Source organism: Alligator sinensis, unplaced genomic scaffold (assembly GCF_000455745.1).
Source record: "Alligator sinensis unplaced genomic scaffold, ASM45574v1 scaffold448_1, whole genome shotgun sequence".
NCBI lineage: Eukaryota > Metazoa > Chordata > Crocodylia > Alligatoridae > Alligator > Alligator sinensis.
The window spans coordinates 3,651,975-3,669,731 of record NW_005841870.1 but is presented as its reverse complement, the minus strand read 5'-3'; the positions used below and the strand labels follow the sequence as shown (position 1 = coordinate 3,669,731).

The window sequence follows — 17,757 nt, the reverse complement described above, 5'->3', positions numbered from 1 at the left end:
TTCCCTACCTAGGGAGCTAGTAAGCACAGAGGATAACTCTTCTCAGCGGCTTCATCTGAACACATGCAGCATCTGTTCACAGGGCTGCAGCATTATTGACACAAAGTCAGATCTTGTAAGATGCTAAGTTCAGTCAGGCACTTAAGACATGAGTACTCCCAGCGAAGTCACATCCACAGTGACTGTTGTAGAAATAGTGGTGATAAGGAAGTGAGGAGGTAATGACTTTGCTGCCTCTTTGTCATGATGGGTATGTCCGCAGTCTCTCTTTGGGGTTTGGAGTAAAGTGGTCAGAGGCTGATAGGCTACTGACATGTCTTTGGGTCAGCCCCAGCCTTTGAGGAAATATACTTATGGTTTGTCAGATGTTATCACATTTGATAAAAGACAAAGCTTTGTTTTACCTGTGAAAAGGATGTTAGATTGTTCATTAATGGCAAAAAAAGGAAATTTCAAAGTTTCATTTCCTAACTTTCTGTTCATACTGGTGATAGGCATCTATCTTCTCCTCAGGTTACTGAGCTGGAAGTTTCAAAGTTTTATTTCCTAACTTTCTGTTCATGCTGGTGATAGGTATCTATCTTCTCCTCAGGTTACTGCACTGGAAGTGGGAAACCCGAGCTTTCCCTGCTTACAGAAATGGACTGTAGTGATTCCTTATGGCATTTCCCTATGAGCAGGGAACACATTGCCCATTGTCTCACAGGATCAACAGGCAGGACAACGGGGAACATGCTTCACCCAATGAAGTGGATCAGCTGTGTTGGACATCCTGGCACAGCTGATCTGCTTCATTTGGCAATGTCTATGTATACCCTTAGGGTAGGGACAGACATTCAAAAAGTCTGAGCCTGAATTGATTCAATCTTTATAGTATACCCTGAAGAGCTTGAACTCATTTGCAAGTGGATAGACATTCACTTTTAAATCAAGAAATGCAGGCACATGCCTGCAGTGGCTCAGGGTAGAAGCCAGGGGGCACTAGAGCAGCCCTTCCTTCCCTTCGACAGTGCTGAGCTGAGGTGGGGTATGGCTAGGCCTGGGCAGGATGCTCTCATTAGGGAGGGGTTTAAAACCTTACCCTGCCTGCACAGTCTTAGGTTTTTCCTGGCTTCCTCCTCAAGGGGCAGGGAGTATTACCAGACCCTGGCCCCTAGCTAGCACTCTGAGGCAAAGGATGGTTGAGTGGGGGAGGACACCTTGTGTGGAATGCATGCATCGGTTGATGATACTGAACTTTTCAATCTCCCTCTCTCTGCTTCTTCATACCGTCTGCAGCAAACCTGACAGGCAAGCAAGCCAGCAGGGAGCTGATAACACAAAGCTTATCACAGCCCATCAAGAAAACAAAATTATCTCTCATTAGTTCAAGCTCTTCTTAAACAGCTTTTTCCAAGGAAGAAAGGGAGGGACATTACCAGCTGACCTGTTGATTAGCTTCAAAAAGCCCTAAGTTGATACTGTTCTGTCTGCCTTTGTCCCAGTGAAATTGGAGACACACACATAGACACCTCTCAACATTACCTAGCATGGTAGTGGCATAATTATGACCAGATACACGGTAAGGTCCATGCTGTGGGAGAGGAGAGGGAGGGATGGGAGGATCCCTGTTTGAGCAGTAAATGGCGCGGGGACGGGGATCATCAGGGGGAGATGCAGACTGTGTAGGCAGGGCGGGGGTTGGGACCCCTCCCTAATCAGAGCATCCTGCCACGGCCTGGCCATGCCCCCACCTCCCCCACTCAGCACTGTGGAAGAGAGGGATGGCTTCTCTAGCACCTCCCACCAGCTTCTAGCCTGAGCCATTGCAGAGGTAGAAGATAATGTGTCCTCATCACATGAGTAAACTGAGTTACCCAAACACCATAAACTGACCAATGCAAAGGACTGAGCTGGCAACAAGCAAGAGTGAGAGTCATGATTCCCTATCTTATTCTTTAACTACACCCTGGCTGCATCTACACAAGATGCTGACTGCACAGTAGCTTACTACTACTGTGCAGTAGTGTCGCATGGCATGAAGTGTGACACAATGCTACTGTACAGTAGTAATGAGCTGCTGTGCAGTAAGCCTCATCTAAAAGCCATTCAGTGACACTACTGTGCAGTAACTTTGGTTACTGCACAGTCATTTAGTACTTGTTTGTACAAGTACTAAATCACTATGCAGTAATGACTGCACAGTCAGTGTCTCAAGTAGATCCGGCCACTGTATAAGGCAGTGGTTCCCATCCTTGGGTCATGACCCAAATGAGGGTTGCGGGGGCAATGCCAGCAGTACCACACACAAAGGATGAGCCATGCTGCATGCCGGGAACTCCCCTGATGCTACCTCTGGGCTGCCGCTGCAGTACTCTGCTCCCAGCAGTGGGTCATGGCAAAAAAAGGTTGGGAACCACTGGTGTAAGGACTGGGGCATATGTGGTCTGGCCTAGTGTGTGGGCCAACAGAGAAAGCACCAGAGACAGAAGCTAGAGTCCAAGGCACCCAAACAAAGAAGGAATTCTAGGAGCAGAGTCCAAGTTACAGGCTGAGTCCAGGTTTGGCCTCAGAAAAGAGCTGCCTGCTTGACAGAAAAAGGCAAAATCCAATAAACTTGTCAGCCAGTAATGAAAAATGGTAGTGCCACAGGTAAGATGGACAGACAGCTTTCATGTACAAACCATTTTTATATTGGGTTAAGCACTCAACCTTAAGTCAGCAGATAATTCAGCATAAAAATATTCTTTGTGTCTGTTTTTTTTTTGGCAGGGGTGAAATTTCCTGGATGACAGAAAAAGGCAAAATCCAATAAACTTGTCAGCCAGTAATGAAAAATGGTAGTGCCACAGGTAAGATGGACAGACAGCTTTCATGTACAAACCATTTTTATATTGGGTTAAGCACTCAACCTTAAGTCAGCAGATAATTCAGCATAAAAATATTCTTTGTGTCTGTTTTTTTTTTGGCAGGGGGGAAATTTCCTGGAGTTTTAATTTAGTACTTTTTTTTAAAGGATAGCTTTCAAAACACACAAGTTCAGCTTTGTTTTTCAATGTGAATATAAATATATTTCACAGGAAATGCATTTTAAAATATTTCTAAGAAAAAATGGCATGTTTGATAAGTCTCCTCAATTTGAACTTTGCCATCAGGAACAACTAGGTTGTACATGCCTTTAAAAAAGACTATTTTGGAATGTTATAATTAACTGGGGAAAAAAAAATATTTATTTCAGGGATGAAACTGGGCAGAATTCACATTCTGTTAACCAAAACACACTAATGTTTCACTGTTTTACTCACCCCATCAGTAGATGTCGTTTCTTATTGCCTTAAATCTTTACATGATTTTTAGCCAAAAAGCAATTGCAATTGGTAGAAATGGAAATTTGGCTGAAATCCAATATTGCATTTTCATAAATCCCCATTAAATTATTATTTTTTCTACAAATTGATTTCATGTGACATTTTAGGTAGTTAACTCTTCAAGAACAAGGAACGATGTTAGGTCAAATCAACATAGAAACTTTTCTTGACTCCAGCATGGAACTGTTTGTGTGGGTAAGATGGATAGAATGTGGCCTGTTCAATAAATTAAGTAGAGCGGTTGCCAAATCATAGTTTTCAAGCTTATCTGTTGATGCCCAAACCTGCTGAAACTTTAACAATAATGAAAATCTTTATACATTTTTCAGCTGTTTAAAAATGGCTGTAAATCCCAGGCTTCAATAAATAAAATAAAGCTGGGAAACTCAAAATTACTCACAGGCCTAAAACATTTCTAAAAGAGTTTGTAAGTACACAGAGAAAAGGGTGCCCCAACTTTCATAAATAATGTAAAGAGTTAGGGAAGAAGGGAAAGGAATTTCAAAAAGTAAAAGTAACAATTCCTTCCCCCACCTCCCAGCGTGCCATCAAACTTGAAACCAACTGTTTTTAAATGGTGCATAATCCTTCCCTGGGATAAATTTATGTCAGGTTGCAACTAGGAATGAGTTAATGATGAAGTGAAAATCCCTGACTATAAAGGACATTACTTGGCAAGCAGGAAGCTTATGATTGTTCTGGCTCTACATTTTGGCTTGTTTGAGAGAACACCACAATTTTTGAGGTTGTTTCAAATCAACACATTCTTTTAAGAAGAGACAGCTTCTACCCATTCTGAGTTATTCTTTCCTATTTCTTTATTAGGCTTATTTATTTATCATGCAAATTTTAAACCAATGGGAAATGGTATGTCTGTAAGGGGGATGGTGGAGTCCTCATGTTGTTGAGGCTGCAAATGGATTGGCACTGCATTTGCAAGCAGCAGCTGCATCTCTCGCTCTCTTTGGGAGTACTTCATTTCATAGTATTTCCAGTCATGATGTAAGTAACAGCCCCTGGGCATACAAATTGAATATTGACTAAAAAAAGTTCTTTGTTTTTCAAATAAAAGATAGAATTTGGCTGTGTTCCACATCTCTGGATATATGAATACTGCTCTGTTAAGGAAGCCCCACTCCCACTCCACACACACCTAACCCAGAAACGAGGCACTGTAACCATGCTGAGAGTGTCCTTCGTCACCACTCTTGAGACTTTTTCTGGTGCATTCAAAAGCAATGTCAGGGGATGCTTCTAGTTCACCACCACATTTCAAGGTGCGGTGTGTGTAGAATAGGAGCACTGGGGGAGTAGGTGTAGATAACAAAGGGCATGCCTATTAATTTATAACCTGGCCACGCTCACTACTGTGGTGTCAAGAGACCTTTTTTTCCTTTTATTCTCACCTGTCAACTAAGCAGCAACAATGGAGCAGCACAAAATCTGTGCCACTCATTCTGTTTCCAGAGTTTATTTTTTACCAAGTGTTTGACTATGATGCTATGGTTTGTACCTGGAGTGTCACACATGATTGTCAAGTCCTTTGCAAAAATGTAATATGGAAATCTGATCACTTGATTTCTGCCTCCTAATCTGAGAATGTTCTGTGAGAATTGTCTCTACTTGTCTCTATTTTCTTTCCTCAAAGTTTGCTAATTGACCTAGCAACATTTCTTTCTAACCTTCTTCCCCTGTATCTTTCTAGGTCTACATGGAAAAGCTTCTCACCATAAATATGCTATACAGATGAGATTTGAAGGCAGGAACATGTGATGCCACAGGCAGGGTGGATTGTTAGAAAATTGTCTGCTGCACTCAGAGCTATCACCAATGAGGGTGAGTTCTGTTGCTCTTGATCATTTCATTTGTCTTGGAAAGTTCCTGTGGCCTTGAGTTCTTATGAGTCCAGGACATCAGGGAGCAGTTTAGAATAAAGATCAAAACTGTGAATTTAATCAAGAATTATTCTGTTGAGTACATGTAATGTTTATACTCTATACTCATCCCTGTACTAACTGAGACAGTTTTTCTCTATGAAAGAAGCTAGAGTAGGTAAAGAGGCTTCAGGTAGCTTCAAACTTCTTCCTTTAGGAGGAGTGTATGGCAGCTTCTAGGACAGGGGTCTAGTTCTACCCAGTGAATATCTGAAATGTTTTAAATGGACTATTTTTCAAATAAACTAGAGTTCTGGAAGCCAGTATTCCCCTATCACTAGACTAACATGGGCTGGTGGATGTTAGCTGTTGTACAGAGCTTTACATATGGTAACTCATTACTCGGTATAATTTCCTCATGAGACAAGTACGCAACATTGCCACTGCATAAAAGAGAAAGAAAAGAAACTTTAGGTGAACTGATAAGGGCCCCAGAGGGAGTCAGTACTGGAGCTGGGGTTAGCATACAGTGATCACTTGCTTTTAATTTTGTGTTTAGTCCACTAGACCAGAGGTTCCCAAACTCTGATAGATTGCACACCACCAGTTTAAAATGGTACAACCTTAAGTACCACCAGCAAATTTTTGTCATATCAAGTAATTATAATAAATCTGTTAACTCATGCCACTGACAAGTCATCTGCGTATCACTGTGTTATGCATAGCACAGATTGGGAACCGCTGCACTAGATCAATCTACCTTCTTGTGTATCCAGAAATTAGGCACGCCTCAGAAGAAAAGCTGTCTGAAGAGCCATTGCCACAAAATAGATGACAAGGTTACTTAAGGAACCCGCAGCCAGCAGGATTTTTAGCTATTAAAAAGGCTGGCTCTGGGTGATCATAAATAATCAATCCCAAATCTTTGTCCCTACTTTTCCTTTGTTTTAACTTTTCAAAACAGCAGTTAGGCTACATTTTTATTGATAGCCTTTTAATGATAGTTACAAGGGATGTCATTTGGACAGAAGCTGAAATTAGTCCTGACACCTGAAGGAGGCTGAGGAAGGATTCTGTTGCCACAGGCTACAACAGGCCCAAAAGGTGGTTTTGGTTTGAAAGGCCTGGGATTCCTGCAGTTTTTAGCTGTGTCAAACAGATCGCGAGACAATAGATACTAAAGCTGTCAGCTGAACAAGACTGCCAGGTGCTAGTGCTGGACTTTGCAGCAGCTATTCTTCCTTTCCTGGTTTTCTCTTTTTATGAATAGAAGGTATATATATACTGCAGGCTTACCTTATGCCCTTACCTGTGGTTCCACCCAGTCCCCTCCTTACCATCATCACTCAAAACACTTATGCCATGACTTATATAATGCTTTGAACTTGTTTCCAAAGAGGATAGGTCCTAGAACGTGCCTTTTACTTTAATGCTGGCTGTGACCCACCCATGATGAGGTTGCAACCCAGGTAGCTAAGCAAGTGCTCTGATAGCCCTCTAATGCTGCCCTATAATTCTTTGGCTTTGGATGTTCCAAGACTGCAACGTGGGCAGCCTGCATTACCCGCTTGCCTCTTGTGCACTGGCACAACATGCCGCTTTTTCTATATACTTGCTTAGTGTATAATTCTTCCTTTCAAACAGCTTGCTCCATTTTCTGCACAGCACAGACAAACAGCTTTATAAGACTTTAAATGTATAGTAGCAGATGGCCAGGGGAGCATGGTGGATTTACTTCTGGTGTGAATACAGCAAGGAACATGGTTTGGGGAGAAGTATCTGAAATTTGCCCTGCTCTGAAAACATCTTGAAGAGGACAGCAGTGGTGGAGATCAAACAGATGGCTGTCCTGGGTCAGGAATACTTAAAAAATGTAAAGGGAAATCTCCATCTATAAAATAACTGCAAATCTGGCAACTCCTTGTCCACCTGCCTTGACTCTGAAGAGTTCACCTGGGTTCTCACTCTCTGTAGAGAGCTCACTGTCCTAGCTGGCCTCTTGTTGTACAGAAATGGTCTCTTTTTAGAATGGTAACAGAAGACAGAGCCAGTACCATAAGACACCCATGACAGCACAGGGGATGGTGTCATTGGAACAGATTGCAGAATAAACCATGGTACTGGAAAGGGGCAGACCAGGCTCCAGGGCCAGACTAATCCTGCGGCCATATTCCAAAGATTTATTTCTGGATGAACCTGAGGAACAGCCTGGACAGGAAGAGGCACTGGTGCTGCAGCTGGGTAAGTGGCAGCCAATGTCTTTATTACAGGAGAAATTTCAACTTACATTTGTAAGTTAAGATGTCCTGTATGGTCTGGCTTTAATTTTAGTCGTAGTAGAAACAATGCTTTTCCCCTGATTTTCCTTTCTGTACACCTTGTCACCATTGGCATTCATCTTGAATCACCACTGGAATAAAAAAGGAGGTAAAAATGCAAACATGTAAGTAGCAATTCATTCTTACTAAGTTTGCACTCACTAGAAAACAAAAACTGGGATTACAGGTTTAGCAAGCTTGAGTACATATACTGCTCTCCTGGTAGCTGTCCCAACAGTGAGTTATAGGATTAGTATTAAAGCATAGCTCCAGACAGCTTGGAATAGATGGCCCAGTGGCTGTATTAAGTGAAAAGGCCCTGGGGGACAGTGTTTGTTTGGCAGCCTGGTCCTCCAGCATACTGCCTACAGGAGAAGTGGAAGCAAGACGTGGGGGCACTTCTACAGTAAGCAAAACTGTGAATCTTAGTTCTTCAGTCTGTTAATGTTGCTCTAATTTTCCCCATTTCTGGTGAAAGTTTGAGGATTTTTTGGAGAGGGCCCATGAGACACTTGTGTTAACTCCCATGGCTCTCTGATGCGGCTTGCCATGCTTAGTGGGCCCAATGTACGCCCCCCACCCCCGACTTCTACATACAAACATAAGACTGTAAGGTGCCTCCTGAGCCTTTGAGTCCAGTTCCCTTCATTTCTAGGCAGCCAATTACCTAAGATTCCCCAAAATGACCACTTCAAACCTTCCCATGCAACTATCAGACATAAAATCAGAAACTTCAAGAACACCCTAGAGAGTGTCATACGTAAAATCAGTGAAGACGGGTACAAATGTACTACCAGTTGATGACAGAAATAAGTGGTTAATGCTCAGGGGATCCTCAGTAAAGGAACATGCCCCCTGCTACACAAGGCAACCCCCCCATCCTTGTTATCCTTGCCAGTCTGACAGAAGGAGGGAAAAAGTCCTTACTGCTTCAAATTTGACAACCTATTTGAATTTGAGTGAAAGAGCAAGACCTTCATGTCTACAATCTCTGGGTTGTTTAAGTACCAGTGGGAGCATCAGTGCAGCCCTGTCAGAAACAGCCAGATTTAGCTGTGGCTAACATCCCATTACTTTAGGAGAAGGTGAGTGGGGAGAAAGTTGGTACTTCTTCCACTCTTGGATTGCTAGACTAACATCTTCTAAGGCTTCTCCATGTCAGTAGATGGGAATAAAGACCCTACTTATCTCACCGCTTAAATACTGGAGCTCCTCAGCACCCTGGAAATGTGTATTCTAGCAAGCTGGACCAAAAGGTAAAGTGCTCCTTGTCATGACCAGATTATAGGCACATGAGTGCTCTTAGTGTCTTCAATGCAGTTCATGAACCCCATTCTCTTAAAGCCAGCATTTATTTCAGGCAAACTAGTTATGTCCACAGCTTGCAGGTAAACCATGTTATCACAACACAAAACTCCATTATCACAACACTGACAATTCACTCACCAAAACCAACTTGATTATCCACAAACTTGCAGTGGTATGGGGTAGCAAATGTCCAGATGGATAAAGTGACCTTCCTTACTTGTGTGTACTGGTCCCGGAGGTTTCGGACAAACTCCGATTACCACTCTGAGGAGGTTTGGTTCTAGATATGGAGTTCTGGGCTAGGGACAGACATTCAGAAAGTTGGAACCTGAATTGATTCAAGCTTTGCAGCTTAGTCAAACCTGCATAGATTGAACCAATTTGCAAGTGAATAGACATTCACTTTTGATTCCAGAAATGCAAGGCACCATGCCTGCAGTGGCTCAGGCCAGAAGCTGGGGGTGCTAGGGAGAGCCCTTGGCTGGAGGGAAACTAAGCTGAGGGAAGGGGCATGGCCAGGCCCAGGCAGGCCTGAGTATGATTGCGGAGGGGTTTAACCCCCAACCCTGGCCTGCAGGGACCTAGCTGAGGTCTGCCTAGAGGGTGAGGGGGAAAGCAGCCCCTGTTAGGGGTCTGCAGACCCCGCCCCCTGCTTATTCACTGGCTGGCAGCAGGAGAGGGGGTTGGGCCAGACCCTGGTAGCCTGAAGAGAGGCAGGGGTTTAACCCCTCCATTGCAGGGTTGGGGGTGGGGGGTGGAGGGCAACACAGGCACTGATACGCTCTGCTCGTGCACCTGGGGCCGTGCACCCACAGCTGTGGTGGCCAGATGCCAGTAGCATGAGGGGAAGGGGGTGGTGGGGATTAATCTCCACATTGCAGGCAGCAGCAGTGCAGGCACCGGCATGGCACCCTGGGCCGAGTTCCTCCAAGAATCAGCCAACTGGCTGTGGGGAGGGGGGATGTAACCTGGCTGCAGGGGGTTGGGGGGAGCCAGGGCTAGTTACAGAGCCTAACTCATTGCTGCCTCCCACTATGGCAGCCTGGCCTGGGCTGGGGTGGCCCCAGGGGGTGGGGGTCAGCACCCTCTGCCTCCCACCTCCTGACCTGCATGCAGGCCACAGTTTGCAGGCTGGCTGCAGCTGCAGCATGGCTCCCTACCCTGCTCCCTCTCCCTCTCCCTCTTCCTCTCCCGGTGGTGGCAATGGAGCAAACTATCATGGTGGGTGGAGGTAAAGCACCTGTCACCTGCTACCTGCTTGTGGCAGTGTGAGGTGCTTGGGGTGGCCTGCTGCAGGCCAGGGGTGTGGGCAGTGGTGGGGGCAGGCAATGGACCACCACAGCCTGGTCTGGCCTGGGCCCACGACAGCCTGCCCCTCCCTCTTCCGGTGTCAGCTGCATGAACCATTGCAGTGGGCAGAGGTGAGACATCTGTCACCCGCCACCTGCTCGCGGAGGTGCTGGGTGTTTGGGGAGAACTGCTGCTGGCCAGGGGTGTGGGCAGCAGTAGGGGGAGGCAATGGACCACTGCAGCCCAGTTTGGCCCAGCCCTGCAGCCAAGGGGTGTGGGCAGTGACTGGCCCACAGCAGCCTGCCTCGAGCACCTGGCACCACTGTGAGCTGGCAGCTGATGACAGGTGCTTCACCTCCACCTGCCATAATAGTTCATTCCACTGCCGCTGCTGGGAGAGAGGGGGCAAGAGCTGCTGCCCCCTTACCAGGCAGACCCGGCAGCACTCTGGAGCAGGGTTTCCCCAACCCTACCTCTTTTTCAGCCAGCCAGAGCAGTGATAGTGCTCTGACTAGGGAGGAGAGGGGTAGGGGCAACCCTGCTTGGCTGGAACAGGCAGCCCAGTGCAGCCCAGGGCTGCAGAGCATGCTGGGGAGCTCTTATTTAACTTAAAGCAGGAAGGGGTCTGGGACAAAAGTTCCAGAAACTGGTTTGACCACAATCAGTTAAGTATGTTACTACATTCAACCAGGTTTATTTCAAACCAGTGTTGGCCATTTTGAAACTGGTTTATGTGCACTGAATTTACATTATGTTATGTTTAAACCAGTTTCTGATCACTTACACCAGTTTATTTACCTAGTTTCCCAAACAGATTTTCTCAGTTTAGAGCTGCTAGGAATTGCAATGCAGATATGCCCAAAGTCACTGAGGTGCTGAGAGCCCTGGTGTTAATTCTCCTATAAATCTCAACTGCTAAACCCACATAACTGCCTGATCACATGGGTACAAGTCATGGATGGCTCTATGGTGTGGGCATTTACAGATGGGTATGGAAAGCCCAGGTGTTCTATGTCACAACACTAGACCTCAGAGGCAACTTTCTGTGTCTACATGCTTAGGTTGCCTGCAAAAGGCCTTATGTTTATACCACACTAATTAATCCTATGAATTATGGATGGTGCATACAAAAGGAAGAAGGGGAATGGTGATGATAATGAGAGAATGGATATTCCCATAGAACGTTCTCTTAGAGTCATGCATTTGGAATGGAAAGAAATGAACCAGCTGAAATGGGTGTTAGGGAGAGAATGCAATTTGTCTTACTAATAAAAAGAGAGTCCCCCACAAAAGAAATTCTAATTTAGGTCTGGTGCTGTAGTATTAAATGGTAATAGATACCAGAATGGTGAAAACCCATAGTTCTTCACTTACACTGGAGCAGACACTCCGTGAGCCTCAAAATTAAAGAAATCACAGAGAAGAAATGTATTGAGCCCACCAGTGCTTCACTTTCGGACAGAAACTCAGAGGCCCACACAACGCTTTGGGTTCACAACCTGCTCATTACACACAAGCTGCTGAGGCACAAAAGAAAAAAATATGGAATGCTTCACAAATTTGTGTCATCCTTGCACAGGGGCCATGCTAATCTTCTCTGTATCATTCCAATTTTAGTAGAGACAGTGTTAGTATTTGAGAAGAAAAACAACACTGCTACACTGGTATCACGCACAAGTAAACTTGGTGCTAACCTGGGCATGATTTCCAAAGCATTTGTAAAGCAGTGTTATCTTGAATTTTTTATCTTGTAAGTCTCAGTGTTTCTGTAATATAGCTAATTGAATATTTGGCTGCTGGAACAACTGATAGACACTTTAGAGAGGGAAAGCCAAATGTAGGCAATAGCCACAAATAGCATAAACTGGGAAACAAGATTTAGCATGACCCCAAAGACAATTGAATGATCCTCAATATGCTACCAGCATACACCAGTTCACTGTCTGGAAACATCGTAACCCACTGTCTCACCCCCCTTATGCACCATGCCACTGCCCCTGTACCCTGCATGCTGTGTCACATGCTCTGCTAGCCATGCTGTGTATTGGGTTACCCCTCACTGTCCCATGTGGGTGCATTATGGCTAGGGACAGACATTCAAAAAGCCTGAGCCTGAATCGATTCTATCTTTGCAGGTTATTCTAAACTGTGTAGATTGAACTGACAAGGAAGTGAATAGACACTCACTTTTGGCTCCAGAAATGCAGCCATATGCCGGCAGTGGCTCAGGTTAGAAGCCGGGAAGCACTAGACCAAGCCCTCCCTTCTCTTTGGCAGTGGCCTGAAGGCTGGAGTAAAGCTGAGTTGGGGAGGAGAGGGGAGGTTGAGCTGAGGTGGGGGCGAAAAAATGACTGCTCTAAACACCCTTAACTGTGGCTCTGTTAGTTCTTTGGTCATTTTCCTCATACTGGGTGCATCTACATGTGAAATTAATGTGACTCAATAAACTTTGGAGCAGTTAGAGCTGGAGTCAGCTGCTCTTAGGCATAGTCTCTATATGTGTACCTGGGACAGCAGCAGTTTAAGCCAGGGGAGGAACAACCCCTGGCCAGAAGTAGGCTCAGGGAGTCAGCCCTGGGTTCTGGGTGGCAGTGTTGGGTGGTGTCGGGGCTGGCTGAGGTATGAGAGTGCTTAAGTGTGGAGCCATGCAGTAGGCAACCCCTGTACTTTAGCACCCTTGTGCCCCAGCCAGCCTGTCACTGTCTACTCGTGCATTTTGTCGCACTTAGTTACTATGCTGTAAGATAGTACTGTCCCTGATGCTTTACAGCAATGCTTTATTGCGGAGCTAATTAGTCAACTGCAGTAAAGCGCATGTGTAGATGTACCCAATGTGTATGTTTTACTACACAGTAGACTCTGAAGAGTTCACAGGATTACATTCCTTAGCTCTTGAGTAGATGAGGGTTTGTGATCCAGCCAGGGGTCATATGCAGCCACAGCAGGTAGTTGCTTGGGGCTGTTGAGGTGCCCCCGTTGTTTGCTGTGGCTTTTATTTCAAAGGGTGCTGCTTCTCCATTCCACCCACCAGGACTGCTGGGTTTGGGACAGAAGTTGCATAAACCAGTTTGACCCAAATCAGTTAAGTCTGATACTACATTCAATCAGATTTACCTTAAAGCAGTTTTGGTGCACTGAACTTATGTTCTGTTACAGGTTTAAAACAGTTTCTGATCACTTAAACCAGTTTATGTGTAACAGGTCCCTAGACCTGATGAGCTTCAGCAGAGTGGAGAAGTGTTGTCCTTGGAAGCAAAAGCCTCAGCAAAGAGCTAAATGGCTTGACCTTCACTTGGCAATCTGTAAACTACCCAGATATGAATGATCTCGTTTCCACTGTACTTTATGTGAAAGGCAAGGATTTTTGAGGGCGATAGTTTTTATTGGACCAGGTCCATTGCCTCTCACATAATTCCTGGACCAACATGGCTACAACATCACTCTAACACTACCGTTGTATTTTAATAATTTTTCATTGTGTTGTCCAGAACTCTGGAAGTGTGTAAACATTACAAAATAATCACATTGATAGTTCTAGTCTGATATTGTTTAAAGTCACAAGCCCTTTAATAATGGTTTATAGGCCTCTGCTCAACAGTTAAGAGAAATAAATATTTCCAAGTGATGAAAGCTGTTCATGTAGCCACATCTCCCTATAAAGCAGCAGATGATATAAAAAATGGAACAGGTTCTTTTACTGAAGATGGAGCTATCTTGCATGAAGTCAGATATCTCTGCTTGAAAAAAGGGACGTTGAAGGAATGAAAGAGTGGAACTAGACTTAGTGAGCCAAATTCTGCTCTTAGGTACATCGTTTCAATGCAAAGAAGTCAATAGGGTATACAGAAATTTCTCTCTCTTTTCTAGGCATGTAGTGCAATGATTCTTAACCAAGGTGCCACAAGCTCCTTTTATGGGTGTTGTGTGTGGGGTGCCACCTAATATTAGCACAATTAGATGTACAAACACCTTCACACAATTCAGAAGACAAATCCAGAAATTTAAAAATAGGAATCCATGCTGTCGAAAACATTCTGACCAGTAGCAATCGTTCTGAGTTCTTTGCAGCAGAAGAATTGCTCTATTCTTTTTTCCATAGACAAGGAGCAAAAGATAAGAGCTGGCATTTTCTAAGGACTGTTTTGAGTCTAACAAGGGATGTCTTGAGTCTAACAAGGTTGGGAGCCACTGGTATGGTGTGCTCACTTATTTTATTCTTTCCTTTTTTCTACAAAATTGGTTAAACTATTTAGGCCAGATGTTCTCAGTTTTCTTTAACAGGCCTAGTCTACACTAGAAAAGATGTTCCAGTATAATTATGATGGTATAAATATACCACCATCATTATTTCCTCAGTGGGAATTAAGCATAAGATGGCAGAAGCCTGACAGGGACAATATCAGTTTCCAGAGTGGAATAAGCTGTACTGACAAAATGACTTTTTTACTAGGTGAAACTTTTAGAAAGTCTTTTTTTTTAGCGTGTGCAAAAATGATAAAAAGAACTGGACCTCAAACAACATTATTATGTCTCAGGACTTTTGATCAGTCATCCCCAGCAGGATTGAGCACTTGAGACATCAAACCTGCCCATGATCCCTGCCTGATGACATTGCCCTAGCTTTCTGCAGAGGCAAACAACTGGATTAGTTGCAGAAAGTGCAGTTTACCCCTGTTAAGCACACCTGCAGCCTCAGGCTTCAGGCATGCCTTGACACAGTCTCATTCTGTTCCAGTAAGCCTCATGCCCACTGCTCCTTCTGATTCTCCTGGCTCTTGACTCGACTTTAGCTTTTTTTGACTCCTGGAACTTGGTACCCATGTTCTCAGCCCCTCTAACCTAGACCACAGCCTGACCCTGGTAATCTGTGCTCCTGCCTTACTGACCACCTAGCTACTCCTACCAGCCTACATCCCAGCCAAACTCTTACACTGTCTTGGCAAAAGTTTCAGAGTAGGGAAAAAAAAAACCTAAACAAAATTCCAAAACAGCCAATGTTTGGGACATCCTTGTAGGATGTGGGAGACCAAAGTTCAAGTCTTTGCTCTGCCTGAAATGAAGGAGGGAGCTGAACCTGAATCTTTTGCATCCAAAGAAAGAATCCTAACTATTTAGCCATTAGTTATTCTGCAGTCAGCTGTATTACCTCCTGCTGGAAATGTTGTACTTCATGTGAGTCACTGGTCCAGACAGACACTCTATAGACTGGTAGGCAGGACATTCATTTGTGATGTGCAGGGATCCTGGTTTTCTTCAATTTAAAACAACATCCCCGATTTTCAGTTTAAAAAAAGTAACCCAAAATCCACATTTTTGCACAATTAAACTGAAACACCACTAATATATACATAGAGGAGTTTCATTTTAATCATGGAAAAATGTGGATTTTGGGTTACTTTTTTCAAACTGAAAATTGGGGATTTTTTTTTTTTGTCAGTGAAAACCAGGATCCCTGGTAATGTGGAACAATCAGCCCTAGGTTCCCAGTGTCAGAAAAGAGGCGTAATCCAGTATTTTAGTGCCCTAAACTCTGGTTTACTGGTTATTCTGAGGTACAAATTCCTAGTTTTGATCAGAAATGCCCATGTAGAGCTAAGAACCCTTTCTCCATTAAACTTTTGTTGAATTCGATACATTTCTGCAAATAAATTTGGTCTGGACAAACTGACAAACTTCCTAACCAGCTCTAGCTGTCAGCACAGGGCAGGCCAGAAGATCCAGGGGGTACAAGGTGCCAATTACAGATTGTATTTCACATTCTTTCTTAGGAAAATAATTATAAAACTACTGGACTCCCCCCCCCACACACACACACTTTTTCTGTATCTCTTCCAATGCAAAGTATTTTATTCTCCCAGTGGAAACCAATCATTTGCTAAATATTTAGTGTAACTCATATCTCTGTCCCTCAAATGGGCCAGTGTTTACACTTCAAAAGCAAGAACCTTTCTTCTCATGCCATAGTCACTCCATAGACATAAATACAAACCACAGAACCCGCACAAATCTTTGCTGAGGCACAGCATTTTAAACACCTTATGGATTAATGTTTATGGAGCCTGTCAGAGATTTAAAACCACGAGGAGAAAGAAAGGTTTTCTTCAGCTCTGTGGAACCAACATTTTTGTCTAGCATCAAACCAATCTGTGAAGAACCCCTGGCAGGCTGTTTATTTTAGCAGATGGATCCCTGTTCAATTGATCATGATGTCTTGCCATTGGTTGTTAACATAAGGTCTTCACTCTGCTCCCCTCTTTACGCTTTACTTTAGTGTGCCTCGGAGCAGCACATGGCCAGCAGCTCACCACTAACTCGACCGAAGGGAAAAAGCCAAGAGCAGAGACCTGTCTGCCAAAAGCTGTAAAACTTTCTGCTTTTTGCTTTGCTTTAAAACAAAAACATAATATTGTTTTTACTCTAAAGTGGTAAAACATCACATGCCCAAATGATTCCTTGACATTATGGGACCTATTAAAAAAATACCTTAGTGCTTATCAGTGTGTTCTTTTAAAAAAATATGACTTGCTAATTAATTTAATGGTAGGGAAGGGTAACAAAACTAACAGTAGTAGGTACTTGGAAAAAAAGCCCATTTCAGTTAATGGAAAGAATCTGATTTCAGTGGGCTTTGGATAAGGTCCTACCACTGAAACAACTGATTAGTCCAAAGGGAAAGTAGAGTTTAGAAATTAGGACCAGTGGGCTTTCTCATGTTGCTCATGACAGCTTTCCACTGTGTTGACTCTGAGGGATATTCACTGTTAATTACCATGTTAAAAATGTAGGAACTGTTTCAGTGAAAAAATTTAAGGTGTTTCCATCTTCCAGGGTTCAAAATGTTGCTGCTTTCCATTTTCCATTTTACTGAAATATATTGCCCTAGAACTTTAATAGAAATGTTTATGAAAACTGTTGTCAACATTTTTATTTGCTGAAAACGTGTTGTTATTCAGGAAGAAAATGTGGCTAGCCAAGATGGAAAAAAAATGGTGAGAACAATTTTGAAAACAAATGTGGTAAGACTAGTGTAGAAAATAGTTTAGAAAACATGATTAGCTCTTTTGTTAATCTAGATATATTCCATCCAACTTAAATTCTTAAAAAAAAATATTGTCCATTAATTGGCACTAATAACAAGACATGCAGAGCCACATGTATATCAGAAGAAGGGATTTTTGGGACACTTTCTAATGTCACGTAGAGCTGTGGCACTCAGTATGTGCGATGTAGAGATTTTGCATCCTCTAAAATTATTACTGTAGTGTGTATACCGTAGTTTGGTAGCCAATATTTGCACTTTACATCTAGAAACCTTTGCATCTATTGCATACTGAAGCTTAATGGGGGATTTTCAGATGTACTCAAACATTGTCCTGATCTGTTTCCTTTGAAGTCAATGAAAAGGGCTCCTATTTTCTTCACTAGGAATCCTACTTGTTCCATGGTGCCTTGCGATTACCACCCAGAAGTATGCTCTGCATGTATCAAACCCAGAAATGAGGCAATGAAGTTTCCTGAAAGTCCCCTTTGCCCCTGTAAACAATCACAGTTGTATCTTTAGCATGGTTGAGAACAGCAGTTGCAGGGGAGGGGTTGCTTCATAGGGTATGTCCCCATGAG

The 17,757-nt window shown here is 43.7% G+C and overlaps 1 long non-coding RNA gene and 1 pseudogene across 1 annotated transcript in view; one reads left to right on the top strand and one right to left on the bottom strand.

Moving 5' to 3' along the window:
• The window catches only part of LOC102369520, an 11,271-nt gene extending 3,699 nt beyond the window's left edge, over window positions 1–7,572 (top strand). The window contains exons 2-3 of the long non-coding RNA XR_323042.3: window positions 5,053–5,183; window positions 6,866–7,572. This is a non-coding gene — a long non-coding RNA (uncharacterized LOC102369520). The remainder of the gene's footprint in view (window positions 1–5,052; window positions 5,184–6,865) is intronic.
• A 4,101-nt stretch (window positions 7,573–11,673) lies between these two features.
• Window positions 11,674–11,772, bottom strand: LOC112548676 (annotated as a pseudogene).
• Window positions 11,773–17,757: the final 5,985 nt, after the last annotated feature.